This window comes from Elgaria multicarinata, chromosome 5 (genome assembly GCF_023053635.1).
Source record: "Elgaria multicarinata webbii isolate HBS135686 ecotype San Diego chromosome 5, rElgMul1.1.pri, whole genome shotgun sequence".
NCBI lineage: Eukaryota > Metazoa > Chordata > Lepidosauria > Squamata > Anguidae > Elgaria > Elgaria multicarinata.
In genome coordinates, this window is record NC_086175.1 from 71,925,163 (window position 1) to 71,943,263 (window position 18,101).

Consider the following 18,101-nt stretch of genomic DNA (forward strand, 5'->3'; position numbering starts at 1 on the left):
CTGGCAAGGGAGCCAAGCTCTGAGTGGATGGTGTGAGCCCAGACACGAGCGGTTGCTTGAGCGCCTTCGGAATGTCTCACTTCTCTTGTGTGCGTTGTGTATATGTATATATGCACGCACGCACGCACATATGTGTGTGTGTTTATGTGGATATAAAAGAGTGTGTCTATGTATATATGTGTGCGAGTAGAGTGTTAGGTACTGGGCTCCGAGGTCAGATCTACACCAAACAGGGTCTGAAAATGGTATATGGAATGTGTCAGTGGGCCCCAACAGTTGTCAGTGCACTTCAATACCATTACAAAGCAGTAGTTTAGAACCTGCCCAAGTCTCCACTTGACGATGAAGTTCACTGGATAGGGGCTGATTCACATGATGTGGCCAGCATATAATGGGTTATTTAACCCACCATAAGGTATGGAATTTGCTGGATGCATGTGGCTGCCATTTTGAATATGCCATCTCTGATTGGGGCAATGGGGGTTGTGTGGTGTCATGCGAATCCAGCCATCATGGGTTATTCAAGAGTTAAACAACCCTCGTATAAGCCTATTAGTAATCAAGGGTTAAATAATCCACAATGACCCAGCTGTTTCATGCAAACCAGGTTAATGGCTTGAATTATGGGTTGTCATTGAAATATGGATGTCATGTGCAAACCCTGCAGTTTGGTTTAACTATGGGCTGTTAACCACGAACAACCCAGAGAAAGAACCCATAGTTTGTTCAGGGTTCACATGTAACAACAACGTACAGTTCAATGACAACCCATACTCAGCCCATATGATTGTTGTTATGTGTGAACCAGGTTACTGACTCTTGGTCTTCTGGAGGCCTATAGGGATCTTACAAGTAGGACATGAGAGTAATAGCCATTGTTGTTCTCTAGTGACTGGCATTCAGAGGCAAGCTGCCTTAGAGGTCGGATAGAGCCATTATGACTAGTAGCCTTTTACTTCATGAATTTCCCTCTTAATGCCAAGTCAGAGGCCATTCTGCATCTTGTGGCTATGAATTCCATAAGTTAACTATGCACTCTCTGAAGAAGTACTTTCTTTTTTCTATCTTGGATCTCCCACCACTCAGCTTCATTAGATGATGCCTTCATATGTATGCATATATAGAAATATTCACTAGGCAAAAACAGCTAATTAATTTCTCATCCAAATAATCTCAAAATGAATTCTTCAGTTAATTTCCCCCCTGTCTCACATGATCCCAAACCAATAGATATGTTTTCAATGTAATTGCCCTGCAGGGAGAGGTGTATGTGAGAGAGAGAGTATGGTTGTAGCATATGGGGGAGTTAACACTTTCCTCCCCAACTGCAATTCACCTTGAAAATCACCCCCTGCATGGCAATTAAGCTAAGCAAAATACCCTTCCATTTGTACCAGTGGCCACTCAGGGCTATGGCAAATAGATCCAGGGCCTTAGGAAATAGATTTGGGGCTAGGAATGCCCTGCGTGTAACCTCGAGGAGTTGTGCCAGCCTCCTGATCATGCTAGTTGCCTCTTTCTTCACTTTTTCCAATTCTTCAGTGTCCTTCTTGAGATGCAGTGACCAGACTAAGAATCTCGAATGTGGCTGCATCATCCAATTGTATAAAGGCATCATGGTACTGGCAGTTTTATTTTTAGTCCCTTCCCCAACAATCCCTAACTTGAAATCTGCCTTTTCCCCAGCCACCACACATTGGATCGACACCTTAATGGAGCTATTCATGATGACCCCAAGGTCCTGGTCAGTCGTTGCCAGTTCAAGTCCCATTAGTGTATGTGTGAACTTAGGATATTTTATTCTAATGTGCATCACTTTACATTGCATTGTAACACATGTGCCATTTTAATGTCCATGCAAGCCATTTTAATTTTTATGTTCATTCAGTTTCTTTGTTTTTAACCTTAAGCAGTTTGGTGCCAATACCTAACTTGTTTGCCTTAGTATTGATCTTTGTAAGCTGTTTTAGTAGCCTTTTTGGGCTGAATAATAGGTTAAATGCTTAAAATAAATAAATAAAAATATTGGTCATCTTACCGCTCACCCCTAACTCTGGGTCATTTATAAGCAAGTTAAAAAGCACCTGTATCAATACAGATCCTTGGGGGTCACCACTTTTTACATTGATCTATTGTAAGAACTGTCTGTTTATTCCTATTCTTTGCTTTCTGTACCAATCCATAAGACCCATCCTTTTATCTGATGACTGTGAAGTTTACTAAGGAGCCATTGGTGAGAGGTGTTATCAATAGATTTTTGAAAGTCTAAATATAAAATGTCTACCAGCTCTGGAACCATGTCTACATATTTGGAGATACTCTCAAAGAACTCTAAAAGGTTAGTAAGATAGGACTTACCTTTGCAGAAGCTATGCTGATTCTTTTTCATACTCGTTTTATTTCGCTTCATTAATCCTTAGTAGCTCTATGGGACTAGCTTCTGAGATGTATAGGATTGTGTTGTTAGCCTGTCATTTTACTAAGGTTTTTTTTTTTTTTGGTGTGTGTGTTGCTTGTGTTGATGTTGTTTGCATGCTAACACTCAGTTAAATCCAGACTTAGTCATATTTAAAGTAGAATTAAGTTTGTTAGCCATTACTAACTTCCCCATTAATTTCAATGGGTCTACTCTTAGCATGACTAAATCTGGATCAAACTCGGTTTCTAGTGTTTTTAATATTTCAATTTAATGTGAAATTATATCTGCCTTTCATGGTGTACATTGCCTTAAATGCTTGCAGGCAGTGAGGTTACTCCTAAATATTCATAATAAAATAAATATTAATGGGGTGTATTTCAGTTAGTTTTAAACTCCTCTCAGGAATGCCAAGTAAGCTAAAATAAGATGTGTTCTTTAAAAGTTATTAATTTGGTGATACAGTTAATGAGTAGGAGTATTGCAGCCATCCTGTTGCAATAAAAGCCCACCAGTTCTTCTTTCTCAAGGGCCGAAGAGTTTATTTCGACTCAGCTTCCTCCTTCATATACCAAATGGTCCCTAGGAGGTCACCAATTCTCATTATTCTAGCTCAGGTCTGATTTTTATAGGTGTTGTGTTAAACCCACACAGCTGCTGGAAATGTAAGACATTCCACAGTCATTTTTTAAAATTGTGTTACTCTTTATGACAGCAGAGGAGTTGATAATGTGACTGTAAAGGGTATCCTGCACAGGCAATTGTGTGGGGTAGGGGGGAGGAATTGTATTTTTTTTTTATGATTTTCATTTAAATACATCAGGTTTATCACATATATTTGTTTATTTATTTTTATTTACAACGTCTATAATAGCGCACCACATCTAAATAGATTCCATAGTGGTGAACAACAAGACATAAAATTAACAAAAGATAAAAAGAATGAAACATGATCTTATAATTATTCTTTAAAAAGCAGAGTGCCAATCAAACTGAGACTGGTCAACCAAGGAAGGCTTCCTGGAAAAGACCTGTTTTCGGGGGGTGGGTGTCGATATGCTCTATTAACCCCATAGTGGCTGCATAGTGGTGCTGCATTGTTTAAATGATGCAGCTGCCAACTTGCAGCTACATTGGGATTCCCCCTCCCTGAAGCTGTGCGTTTTCAAAGTGCCAATTTATGGTGACCTTTACCTTTGCTCAGAGTTATCCAGTGGGCATTGTGAAAAAGCTCCAAGCAGCTACTGGAGAGAGAAGCTGAGTCTTTTGTTGTTGGGAAAGCACAGGAGCAGGGGACAGGCTTTTCTGGCCAGATAGCCAGCACTCCCTCCTGCCCTGTCTAGCTTTATCAATTTAGCTTCGCAACAGAGATGCTGCAGGCTTTTGAGCTGATGCCTTTCCAAGGTGGCATCGTATAAAATGTTGTGTGGCGGACTCCACTGTGTATACTCCCCTGTCAAGTGCACTATTCCAAAAGGACATAGAGTTCTCCAGCAGAAGTGGCTGAAAGCACCCCGGTCGCTCCTGTACAGCCAGCGGAACTTTCAATTTATGAGGGGATAGGGCTGGGAGGACTGGGGGAGGAGGGAGTTAGGAGCACCAGCAGCCCAGAAGGACACCGGGACTTTCAGCCATGCGACAGGGGGAGGGACAACAGGTCGCCGGGCGGGGGAGGGGAGTACTGGGAAAAGTGACAAGTTCAAGGGATGCATTATTTGCCTAGGTTTGGTTTCCTTTGGTGATGGCCAGATGAGATGACTCATCCAGTTCTCACCCCCACCTCTAGCTGGGGGAGGAGGCAAAGTGTCTCTGCATGAAAAGAATAATATTATTTGCAGTTTCAGAGACAAAGAAACCCAGAGGCTTATTAGCATTTTGTAATATTTGCATTTGTTTAGAATTTTAGAGGTTGAGGCACAGCTCAAACACTCCAGCATATAGCCAAAGTCCACTGCTCCCATATCAGATGTCCAGGGAGACAGCCAGCAGCCTAAGGTTCTCCCAGAGCCCAAATGCAGCCCTCTGTGTCTCTTTCTTTGGGTGCTTCCAGATAGAGGGCTCCTAGTGCTAACAATAAGCACCCGGAAGCTATTCTGTCTTTTCTTCCTTAAGACATATTTTTCCTGGAAAAAATGTGGAGATATGCTACAGATGAAAGACAACATCACTTTTTCCCGCCACCTGCATAATTCCATGTATGAGGCAGAGCGAATGCATAATTAAACCCTCATCTGGAAGTACCCTTGAGGCTCAAACAGACATTAAATCTATATCTAGCACCCACACTTCCCCCCCCCAATTTGGATCTTAAAAGCCCCCTATCAGGCTGCTTGAGCCTATTCTAGAATAAAAATAAGAAAAAGACCTTGTTGCTAGAGTCACATTTAAAGGAGTCCCTGTGTCTTGGACTCAAATTGCAGTCTGTTGTTCTTTTCATAGAGAGACATCTTACCTCCTATCCATGGCTAGAGGGGGGAATGCAAGTGAGTCATCTCCTCTGTCCATCACCTAGCCCAGTTGGCTTCTAATGATGGGAGCTGCAGGCCAACACAGCTGGAGGGTGAAAGCTGATCTGGAGGAGGAAGGCTGATCCAGTCTTCCTTCATAGCTGTTGCATCGCTCATTGAGACACAAGTTAAATCTTTGGCTATCTATGTTCTTTTGTCAAGTCCCAGATACTAGCTAGGTACTGCCTTGGGGCAAACCACACTGATAACCCTGATTTGGTTTGTTGAGATGTGTTGAAATCAAAGCAAGAATCTTCAGGGATTGATGTAATTTGGCATCATGTCTTGGGGGTGGTTATGCAAACGTTGTTGTTGTTTATTCGTTCAGTCGCTTCTGAGTCTTCGTGACTTCATGGACCAGCCCACGCCAGAGCTTTCTGTCGGCTGTCGCCACCCCTAGCTCCCCCAAATGTTACAAGCACCTATAAATTTTCACTGATGACTGACACAAACACTCCCCACCCCCACATCCCTGCACCATATTGTGACCAGTGCTCAGCCTGCAAAGAAGGACTTGCAGAAGCTGAAGTCAACTGATTCTATTCAGACAAACAGTTCCTCCTAGTGCCACCAGTCCTTGCCATTCCACTGTAAGCTAAATGAGGAAATCTGATTGGCTGCCTACACTTCAGGGGGTGTAGCTCTTTTGTGTGTGCGTGCATCTCATGATGCTTTGTCCACACACACGCGTTCTCCTGTCTTTTTGAAGTGGGTGCTTTTCTGCAGCATTTTAGCACTCCATTTTCTGTGTGTTTAATTATTATTTTTAAGGAGTACCTGCAGCATAGCTCAAATGGATATCTGCCTCACTTCTGAGTACATATAGTAAAAGAATCCTGACTTTCTAATTAGTTTCACAACCAGGCTAGGAAACTCACCCATTGCTTTTTATAGTGAGTTTTAAACTCATCTGTAACTTTTCTCTCTCTCGTCACTTTTCACAAAGGAATTTTGCCTGCTTGATTTTTCCATTTCAGACTGGGGGCTGTCTATATGTTGTGGAAGCCCCAAGGTGGCTCTGCGATGGTGCTGCATCAATTATATGATGTAGCAGCCACCATGAAGCCACCTTGGGGCTTTCCAAAGAAGATGTGCATTTTAAAAGTCTGCTACTTACCCTGACTTTTCAGGATAGAGTGAGGTGAACGTGGCCCTTTGGCCATCTAACTGCGCTCCATCCTGGATGTGGAAGTGTGGCCAGGCAGATGGTGCCCCCTGATTGGTTGCTGTCCGCCCAGTCAGAGGGTAGGGGACAGGCCCAGCTGCTGGAAACCCTGCACTTTTGCTGTGCATCGGGATTAGCTGCCATCACCCCAACACAGCAAATGTGTGGGGTTTTGCTTAGCACAATTGCAAACTGCTGCTATATAGGCAGGCCCCACGCCTCTTGATTTTTCTGTACCGCTCCTCCCAACATTTGAAGGTGCTCCTTTGATTAATTATTTCCAAAAAGCTTTTCTACAAAGCCAGAAGAGAAGTCAGCACTTGTAATTCATAGAATCATAGAATAGAATCATAGAATAGTAGAGTTGGAAGGGGCCTACAAGGCCATCGAGTCCAACCCCCTGCTCAATGCAGGAATCCACCCTAAAGCATCCCCGACAGATGCTTGTCCTGCTGCCTCTTGAAGGCCTCTAGTGTGGGAGAGCCCACAACCTCCCTAGGTAACTGATTCCATTGTCGCACTGCTCTAACAGTCAGGAAGTTTTTCCTGATGTCCAGCTGGAATCTGGAATTGACAAGGCATATGTCAGGTTTGCCTCCCTGTTCCTTTTTTAAAATAGATTTTATTAATTTTCCAAATACAATTACAAACAAAAGAAAATTACATCAAGTATAAGCTTAGTTATTCACAGAAAGTAGTACATTTAACATATGAATGTCTATTTAGATGGAAGCCCCATAGATATTTTTAATGTTTCTTCATAATAACAAATTAAATTTACCCTGAGAGTAAGCTTCATTGAACTCAATGGGGCTTCCTTCTTAATAGATATGCATAGGAGTGCACTGTTAGTCTTATTTCCATAATCTGAGGAAAGGCTTTGATAGTTTTTGCATATGTCCCTGATTTTTATATGAAATAAAGTCATGTTGTATTATATAAACATCAGATCTTTTAATTCTAATTTAAGTTGATGTGTCCATTTTTCTGCTATGGCTATTTGTTGCTGCTCCATCTACCAAGATTTTAATATTAAAAGTTCTGCAGTTTTCTAGCTTTTAGCTATTACTTTACAAACTGCCATCAGCATGAACATGATGAATTCCTTAGATGTCACTTTTACATTTTGTTCTTCCCATATTGCTAATACAGCAAGTGTTGGTGTAACATACATAGTTTGACGTGTACTGTTTGCCATTTCTGAAACTATTGAGTGCTAAAACTGTGACACAGTCCCCTGTCACTTTTTTAAAAAAGTAAAAATAGGCAAGTGTTGGGCAATTTCAGAGTGCTCCTATTTCAACATAGAGAAATTTCAATTTCAATTTTAAACGATTTAAGTACCAGTAAGAGGATTACAGCTATACAGCCAGATCCTACAAACATTTACTCAGAAGCAAGGGCTGGTGTATTCAGTGGAATGTCTCCCTACTTTGTAAGCTTGAGAAGCCTTAGGACAGGCGAAAGGATTTGCTCTGCAGGACACAAAAGGTAACAAGAAGTCCATGGCAAGTGACAGAGAAAAGAGGGCCATCCCCAACACATCATCCACTGCCTCCAGGGATAATTCCTCCCACTTTGCCTAATTTGCGCATTTTCCCACACCTGCTGAAAAATTGTGCTGCTCTTCTGATTTTTTCCTCCTTACCAGATTTTCTTGCAGTTAGAAAAGACATGCAGAAGTGGAAAAACACAGACTGCTGAAAAATAGATCTGTCTGTACCCTTATAAAATTCCATGAATGAGGCATGCTGATTGCAGAATAAAGGCCTCATTTGGAAATACCCAAGGTCTGGAGGAGCCCTTTCTCTGTTTTACTCCTGGATGTCTGTTGAATCTCTAGATTAGTGATCTTCTCTATTTTTCAAATGGGAGGCCACTTGGGAGCCATTCCTGTTCTATGGGGTGTGTGTGCTTTCCTCTTCCACCACCCAGGTCAAGTAGTGACACTGTGCACTGGACATGGTTGGTGACATTTTGGGGCCTCTCCTTCCCATCCCCTTCCATGTTGCCCAAGCAAGCTGACAAGTGGTAGATCTCCTGACTTCTTACCCTGAAAGCCGCCTCTGGTAACCCAGACCACAGCAGCAGGTCCATTGCTAAAGCAAAGCTAGAGGGCCCGTCCTGAGAATGAGCAGCTACTTTGAAAAGAGAGTGAGAATGAGTGAGTAAGGAAGAGAGGCGGAGAGCCACATTTGAGGTGACTGGGAACCGCCAGTGGCCCTCAGGTTTTGCAGTGAAGAACACTGCTCTAGAGGATGCCTTTAGATCTGAGATGGACTCAAGGTTGATGTGAAAGTGACAAAGGACTACTCCAGACTTGCCCTTGTAATGGGTCAATTTTCTCAGAGCACCCCTTTCTTAGACTTTGGGTTAGATCCAATGTTAGTCCCACTTAGAGTAGACCCATTGAAATGAATAGGACTTAAAATTAACAAGCATTAGAATCAGTCCTATGCCCCCTTCAGGAGTGCTGCAATGCACATAATCCAGTCTTTTAAAAATGATGTCAGGAAGGAGGAACATCTGCAAGGCTCCGCCCCCCCTCGCAGCAATGTTACTCCACTCAGTCCAATGCAAGTGGGCTGAATAGGATGGTGTCACTTCTGAATGAGGACATGTTGGGCTATCCCACAAAGGATAAGCCATGATGGCAGAGATACGCTTTGAACCAATAGTGTGAACAAGTCCCTTGAGACCTGATATCTGATTCTTGTTCTCAAATGTATACAATCAAGAGGATTATGACAACAAACATTAACAGAGGCACACAAAAGTACTGATTATGATGATGGCACTTCTTAATGCAGCAGAGTCCTGATCTAATAAGGCAACATCTGTTAAACTCATAAGGGAAGCCTCGGCAAATTGTATGTCAGCTGGATAGTGATTTTAATTATAAGACTGATGAGAACAATTATATCGCCCTTTATATTGAGGAAGCAGCTGTCAAAAAGGATAAGATGGCAGAAAAGGAGTTCTTTGTTCTTTGCCAATTCTCTCTCTCTCTCTTATGTGATGCTGAGGAATAAAAAAATATATGCTTAAACATTCCCCACTTACCACCACCACCGCTATTGCTTTTGAAATAATTGTCGGATAAACAAGAGACCTACTTCAGTTCTGGATCATTCCAGGAGGCATTTAAGTAATTTTAAGCTAGGTCAATGAAATTTGTGGTCAAATATTAATTTTCAAAATTAAAGTACTAGGGAGCCATGATCCTCAATATTTAAATAATTTTAGGAATCCTACATTTAAAAAATGGGAGTCTACAGTAAGTTATTTGTAGGCTATCATCATGGATATATGTCAAGGCATAATTCTTTCACCAAAAGAGCTTTCTTCCAGTGTGCACGTGCACATGGATGGATGCATACATGCTTTCGCTCAGCCTTCCCCAACCTGGTGCTATCCATTTGTGTTGGACTACAACTTCTGTCTCCCCCCAGCCAGCAGAGCACCAGGTTGGGGAAGGTGGCTTTATTTTTATATTGTTGTACTCTAAGACACAGCCACATGTGTGAATAGTGCTGCTCATCTCACTGAATAAATGGCAACACTATAAATACTATTCTGAAATCCATTGAGAATTACACTCTTGCGAAATCTCTATGACTGTGTTCTTTATTTTAAAACAAACCATTACAGAAGCATTTTCATGGCATTGCTCAATATCCAATGATGTGAATGCCAGTACAGGGGAAGCTGTGTTGTTGCATTACAGTTTACTATAAACAGCAGCGAAATGGGAATTCTCCACCCATTCATTCACAGAGTACTGTTCCTCTCACCCCACTTCTCTGCGGGTGAGAAGTTCCAGGAGCACAGGGCTTACCCAGGTTAGTTTGGAAGAAAGCCACTGCAGACATATTGGCATTTCGTAATGCTTGCATTTATTTACAAATATACAGGTTGAACATAGACACACAGTTTAAACACATCTCCAGCAGAGGGCCAAAGTCCACTGCTCCCACATCATAATCATATCTCCCGGGAGACATACAAGACCATAAGATGCTCACAAAGCCAAAATCCAGCTCTTTGTGTTCAGTTTTAGTTTCTTCTCGTATGAAGACACCTAGATTTCATCTCCTTGCAAGCAGACACCTAGATCCAATAGACAGTCCTCTATTGGAAGGTGTTCTTTGTTTGAAGAATTGTCCAGTTCACATCCAGTTCAAAAGATACATTACCAAAAGAAGGGAGAATGGGCCATGAAGTTGCCCATCAACTGTTAGTGCCAGTACAGCAGACACTGTTCATCTCGTTATAGTCTTCCCAAGTAGGTGAGACATATTTATTTCTATTTAGATTATAGTATGATTTCTATATTTGCATCTATGCACATAAATTTGCATATGCACATTTAATGTCAACCCACACACTCTTTTGTCCTCTTTTAGGAGATACGTAAGTGGTCGCCCTCGTGACACACGGAAAATGCCTTCTCTTTCCCCTCCCTCATCGTCCTTGTATTCTGAATACGGATGCACATGCAACTTCCTCCTCCTAGTAAGTAAGATAGAAACAGATCTACATGGAGTTGGATTCTGAAGTGTTTTCTGGTTATATCCAGATTTTCATGTCATCAGTTTGGCCTGACAGCAGCACATGAAGTAAAAAAACCCAACAACACAGAGTATACTTTACCTAAAATTAATTGATCTCTCTATTGTCACATGGAAGTGGATCTGCTGCCTGTTAAATAACCATGCCCCACAGCAGTGGAAGCCTAGCTCCACCGCTCCAATCAATACAGGATAGGCTTTGATCACAGATCCAGTTTTGCACCTACAGCTGTAATCAGTGCTTAGCTCACCTACTTTAGGCAAGGGACTTTGTGACTCATAGATTCCCTCTCCCCTAGCAGGTTCGTCTTCCTTCTCTTTATTGTGTCCTCTCCATTTATTTATTTATTTATTTATTAACATTTATATACCGCCTTATTTGTTAAAAGCCATCAATGCAGTATACAACAATTTAAAACAATACAACCATCACACAACTAAAAACACACACACCCAAGAACATTAAAAACAGTAAAATATGAAAATATTGGAACTACCACATTATTTTAAAGGCTAAATTAATCCTTTGTAAAAGCTAAGAGAGTAGGGGCCAATTGTTGTTCTCGAAGGAGTAGATTCCACAGTTTGGGAGCAACATAGGAGAAAGCCCTTTCCTGTGTGCCCAAAATATGGGTCTGTATGGGTAATGATGTTCTCAGAAAGTTCTCTATTGCAGGTTCATAGGGAGACAAGTAGTCCCTTAGATAGCCAGATCCTATGCTGTTTGGGGTTTTAAAGAATAAATTCAACACCTTGAATTGAGCTTGGAAAGCAATTGGCAACAAGCACACATCTTTCAAGTCAGGTGTAATGTGGTCCTAATATCGTGCACTGGTTAGCAGCTTAGCTGCCTCATTAGGCATTTATTTATTTATTTATTTATTTATTTATTTATTTATTTATTTATTTATTTATTACATTTTTATACCGCCCAATAGCTGAAGTAGAGGACAAGAGACAAGTACAACATGTTTTCTGGTTCCCTCTCCCTGCAGCTAGTAGCTTCAGGGACAGAAATTTAAGTCAGGGAAATGCTGGTAGAAAGGGTTAAGCCCCCCCCCCCAAAGCATGGCTGTGATCCAAATCCCACTCAACCCCCATGGATGCTTTTAATAAAAAGATTTTGGGAGATCTGAATATGTCTAGCTTAATCCTTACCATGTCTAGCTTGGCCCTCAGAATTTTAGCTTTCGTTTTGTTTTTAAGGTCCCCCACCCCCACCCCTCATGGTTTTTTAAAAAACATCAAATATGTAAATACAAAAATGTTCAGTTTTCAGTGCTAGACTGAACGTCTAGTCCAAGGTAAACACTGTAATCCCGATACACAGACCAGCACGTTCTCTTGCCCCTGCCAAATGATGCTGTCAGAGAGAAGTGGAGCTTGGACCGGGGTATGTGTGTGTGGCACCTCTGCAAAAACAGCAGCACTCAGCATGCAGAAGGGCATTGCGCAGCAGCAGTCTCTTGTGAGAGCCATGGAGGAGTTTTACTTGTGAAAACCTATATCTGCACATGAATCACCCCTTGGTGGATTGGGACACATGTTGAAATTCTTTAGGGAAGTTTGTAAAAAGATCACTGTGTACTCTGCCTGTGTTGCATAAAGCTGGTGGTAGTTACTAGCAGAGCAGAGCTTCTTTTCCCCCCCTCCTTTTTTAAAAAGGTCTTGTGAGTTTAGTATGGGTTACAATTTTGCAATTTACCCAAGTTTGCCTTGCATAGTACTTCTGTGGAGAAAGAAAAGGGAAATTGAATTTGCTTATTACATTATATGCAGGCCTTCGTCAACCTGGTGCCTTCCAGATGTTTTGGACTTCAACTCCATGCCAGAATGGCCAATGGTCAGGAGTTGTAGTCCAAAACATCTGGAATGCACCAGGCTGGGGAATGCTGGGACATGCAAACTGCAAAGCTTTCTTCTCTGTATTAAAGCAGATGCTTAGGGTTTATGCACGTTTAGTCAGAAAAAAGTCCTACAAATCCCAGCATTCCCCAGTTGTAAGTTTCTTTCCTGTGTAACATGAATAGGATTGCGTTGTTACTCACATTACACATATTATTTAAGAGGATGCTTTCTTAGTGCATATTATATTTCATTACTTTTGTCAAAAGTGTAATACAAAGGACATCATAAAGTCTATACAGTTTTGAATACACTTTTTTTTTTTTTACACTATCAGTGTATTTGAGATTGAGGTCAGGTCATCTGAATGGGGCTCATCTACACCAAGCAAATATTCCACTGTGAAAGTGGTATGAAAGTGGTATATAAAATGCAGGAGCCACACTACTGCTTTATAGTGGTATTGAAGTGCACTGACAACTGTTGGGGCCCACTGACACATACCATATACCGCTTTCATAGGGTTATATCCTACTTGGTGTAGATGTGTCATGGGCTCCAACAGTTGTCAGTGCACTTCATTACCACTATAAAGCAGTAGTATAGATCCTGCAGTGCACTTCAATACTGCTATAAAGCAGTAGTGTGACTCCTGTCTTTTATATACCTCTTTCATACCACTTCCATAGTGGAATATCCTGCTTGGTGTAGATGAGTCCCCTGTTGTAGTTGCTGTTATTGTTTAAGAGCATCATCATACGAAGGAAAATCACATTTGCTTACTGTTTGTGATTGTCCCTCATTACTTCCTCTTTTGAAAGAGGAAGTAAACAATGTGCACGTGGCCCATTCAGTGGGCCGTTTTGATTGCGCTGCTTCTCCGGCACACAGCGGGAGATAGTGGCAACTTCTGTCTTTATTTTAAGTCGGACTTATTGGGGTTTTTTGTGGCGCAAAGAAGGCAAGAAGGGGTGGGAGGCACGCGGAAGGAAGACAATATTGTGAGAGGAACCCGTGGAAATCTGTGAGCGCCCAGTGACGAGGATGCAATAAAACTCTCATCTGATGGAGCTCTAAGTTACACATGGGCTGCTTGAAGGTAAACTGCCTGTTAGACATAAATGCTTACAATAAAGCTCTGGATGCATTTTTTAAAAATGAAAAGCTGGCCGCCCAAAAGCTATGATTTGGAGCAGCATCTAGTGAGTGAATTTCTCTAGGGAAATGAGAGGTGGGGAGAGGTGAGCACACCTCACCCTTCTTCTTAAAATCACTGACGGCCAAAACTGCTTCTCCTTAAAAAGAAAAAGAAAGAGGTGGAACATCACTATTTGCATGTAAGGTGTGTTTGTCCCTTCATTCCCTTTTGCAAATAGGGCTTTATTCCCTTCAGGTTTACACTGCTTATGTTCTAGCTTTTTATCAGCGAAATAGAAGTGCTGCTGGAAGGTTTAATTAATTTTCTCACATGAGCTTAATTAAAGCTGCACTCTGACCTCCACTTTCCTGGGAGTAAGCCCCATTGAACTTGTGTGAGGCTTAGGGTTCAGGTAGACTCAGAAGTGAGTAGACATGTAGAGGATTGACCTGTTAATTTATTCTCTCATTATAAAATCATACACATAAGTAGTTAAAAAAAGGTAGCATGTTTGTAACAACAACAACAACAATGTAAGAACAATCATAGGACATCTGATCAATATTGCTATATTAAAATTTTCGCAACTTGCTCTTTGTTTAAACTATTAGAGATCATGAGTAAAACGGTCGGCAGGGACTCTAAAGAATAATCCAGAAATAACTGCCTAAGTGAGCATATGAAAAACGTTATAACCTCTGATAATAAATAAATAAATAAATAACGTCCCCTCCACCACATCACAGCTACAGGGGCAGCATTTAACACTTGCAAGAGTCACATTCAGTTGTTATGAAACAGGCATGTTGAACCTCTTCTAGCCCAAGAGCCAAAGTCCATTTCAGAGAAGCTTTGGGGCCCTGCATTCCAGTGGTGGAGGGGTGGGGATGAAGGGTGGTGGTGGTGGTGATGGTGGTAGGCCAGTGGGGTGGGCCCAAAATATAAAAATACCTGCATCCTTTAGCTTAAAGTTCTTCCTGCCAGTAACTAAGCCTTAGCAGAGGCATTTCAACTAGGGGTGTGCACGGACCCCCCGCTCCGCCCCGTGGGCTGATCCGTGCGGCGACGGCGGCAGAGCCCGGTAAGGGACCAAGGGGGAGGGGGGCCTTACCTGCCTCTGTCCGCAGTCCGTCGGCGTCTTCAATTGAGCCCACGGTTCAACCAGGAAGTCTGGGCTCAAGACTTCCCACATTTGGCCCAGACTTCCTGGTTGAACCGTGGGCTCAATTGAAGATGCCGATGGACCACGGACAGAGGCAGGTAAGGGAGAGGAGGACGGGGGGCGTTACCGGGCCCTGCTGCTGTCGCCGCATGGGCGACAGCAGCAGGGCCCGGTAAACCCCACTTACCTTTCCGGCGGAGCTCCGGATCGAGGCGAAGGATCCGCCTTCACCTTGATCCTCTTTGCCGCACTCCGCCGGCCCCCCAATCCTCTTCGCCTCCGCCTTAAGGGCAGGCAAAGCCCTCCGCTCCGCTTCTAATTCGCCGGTCCGATTAGAAGCGGAGCACATCCCTAATTTCAACCTTTTCAACTGGGGGGCAAAACACTGCACAAAATGCCGGGAAACCACAAAATGATTGGTGGCCATCTGGAGAACTCTGGGTGCTGGACATGAGCCTCAGGAGGGCTGGATTTGGCCCCCAGGGCTGAGGTCCTGCACCCTTCTTATAAAAAAGTGGTGAAGGCAGCACAAAAGTGGGGAGCAGGCTGTGCCAACTAGTTCTGCTCCAACATTGTGTGTGCTGATTCACCCCCTCCCCTGGCATCCATGCATACAGCATGACGGTGTGCGGAGAGGGGGCCTTCATGCATACCGCTGTGTGCACAGAGGCTTCTGTGTGACCTGGAACCCCAACAGTGCAGGGTCCCAGATTGCCTGGAAGCCTCCACACTTGCAGCTGGATGTGCAAAGTTTCTCTCTCTGCAGATATTTGCAGTGGCCTGGAAAGATGGGAATTGCAGTCCAAGACATCTGGAGGGCACCAGGTTGGGGCAGGCTGCCTTGAAGAGAATGATGTGTATGTAAAAGCGAACATTAACTAGCACAGCCTACTTATTTTGGCACACTGACAAATCAAATCAGTGGTTGATTCCTGCCTTTGCCCCCCCCCCCCAGTGCCAAACACTACTTTTGAGAAGAGCAGGTGTAACATATACTCTAAGCATACTATGGATGAATGACATAGCCTAGGTGTGAGCTATTATCTTAGTCATCATGACTTGGACTTTGGCAAGACAAAACAATGTGTTAGGTGAGTCACCAGCATTCAGTAAAACATATCTGTGTACAAAGAGCAAATGAATTACCCAAAGTGCTTGAAGCTGTTGACTAGGTAGCAGTGTAGTACATCTCAAGAATGAACAAAAGCATTCACTGTACTTAGAAAATAACTTCCGATTTTAACCATTCCTCCCAGTGACAAAGCATATAGAGGAGGTTGCATATAGTGCTGTGCCGAAAAGCGCCCCCACCCCACCCCGCCATTCCCCACCACCACCATTCTCATTCAATGGCTTTTGAAAAGAAATACAAAGGGGGAGAAAATTTTGGAGAAATTCTCATGGGTTAGGGTTGGTGTTTTGTGTGTGTGTGCTTTTACCTTACTTATGAGGTGGTTGAGGAGTGTGGGCGAGTGTCCTATCTTTCATCAAAGAATCATCTCTCCTGCAGCTTGTTGTCCCCTTGGCTTCCCCCACTTTAGTTAAAGCCTGAAGGAAGACACCATCAGGTAATACCTTTCATAGGGCTTTTTCAGATCAGGAAGCGCAAATGTGGGAAATTGGAAAAAATCTAATTCTGCCAATGAGTGGATGACAGAACAGGAGGTACCTGACAATCCATGAAATGCAGATCGGACGGATTTTACAAAATCCATACATATGCTTATATGTCTCTGTTTGCCCTTTTCACTGTACTCAGTGCTTCTGTTCCATATGTTCAGCAGTCAGACTTCCCAAAGCATCCTTCACTGAGACCTTCAGACTGTGGTTTTCGTAAGCTGGCATGGGATGACATACTGCAGGAATCACCATATCTTCCCCAGCTTTTCTGTCATAAAGCAGGACTGGAAGAGGGCCATTTTATTGGGGAGAAATGATGGACAGGTAGAGGGGTGATGAACTCTCATGGCTTCCTCCTCCAGCTCCCCACCACCACTTCCCTCAAAATGGGTTACAAGATGTGTCTATGGCATCACCATCATTCATATCATCAATGATTCACTTGGGCACAAAAATAAGTGTTACCCCTTACCTTTGCTGGCTGTAGATATGGATGATGACAGACACATGGGTATGCAGATAAAATGAGTATGATTCTGAACACGCATTTTCAAGGAGCCTTGGTTACTCTTATCACTGTTTTCGATTATGTCAAGACTTTGCATTCCTATGAAGATCACTGTGGTGCTTTGCCAATTTTAATTTTTCACCACACATACCAGATGTACATTTTCCATATCACAGGCATTGAGACTAGCACATTTAAAACAACAACAACAAATACTGAGAGGAATTCCAAAGCAATGATCGTGTAATTCATTTTATAGGACCAACTAAAAGATCTCAAAGCAATGAGCATGCTTTTGAGTTCTCCACAATTCTTCTTCAAGTTATATGTCCATCCCCTATCCCCACAATAAGGTGTGGGGAGATATTTAATGGTATGATGGAAAATACAGAAAGTCTGCCATTTGTAACAGGCTTCAGGTGGAGTGCACAAGGTGTTAAGTAGAGATTAAATTTAGGATGTATACTGGTAAAATGAATTTTTCTCCAACTGTACATCTGGCAGCTGCTTGTAAATAAACCTATGTAGGCCAACTCGTTAATCTGGAATAATAATATTGAATGTAATAATCTTATTGAATGTAATTGTTGCAGCTCATGGCCATAGGGAATTTCAACATGGCTTGCTCTTCAACTTTACTTTACAAATGTGTCATTTTGGATGAATGATTAGTATTATTTATATAAGACATTACCATCAGAATTACCCAATATGTAATGGACACTGCACATAGAGGTAGCTGGGCATTGAGATAAGATGCCTAGATAGCTGTGCTGCTCACACCCCTCCCACTACAGCTGCACGTAGAGAGGCCAAATGCAAAATGGGAGGAGGAGGAGGACTTGCACCTTTAATAGTTCTGTAGAAGAGGAAATTTCAGCAGGTGTTGCTTGTATTACAGCTATTAATGTTTCAGGAACCCTGTCCTCTTCTTCAACTGGCCACCCTACTAAGTTGTAGGGCCAAGGGGAGGGGAAGGAGTAGCCCACAGCCCAGTTATAGTCTGCCTCATCAAATGTATTTTGGTTGCCAGCAATCAGGGGAGTGGGATAGGATGGAAGTGATTGAGGGCACTTTGGCCTAAGAAGAGTTGGGCTTGTATATGTGCAGTGGAGGGAGGAGGAGAGGAGGGGGAGATGCCTCCCTAGAGCTATATGCTGGGAGGGGAC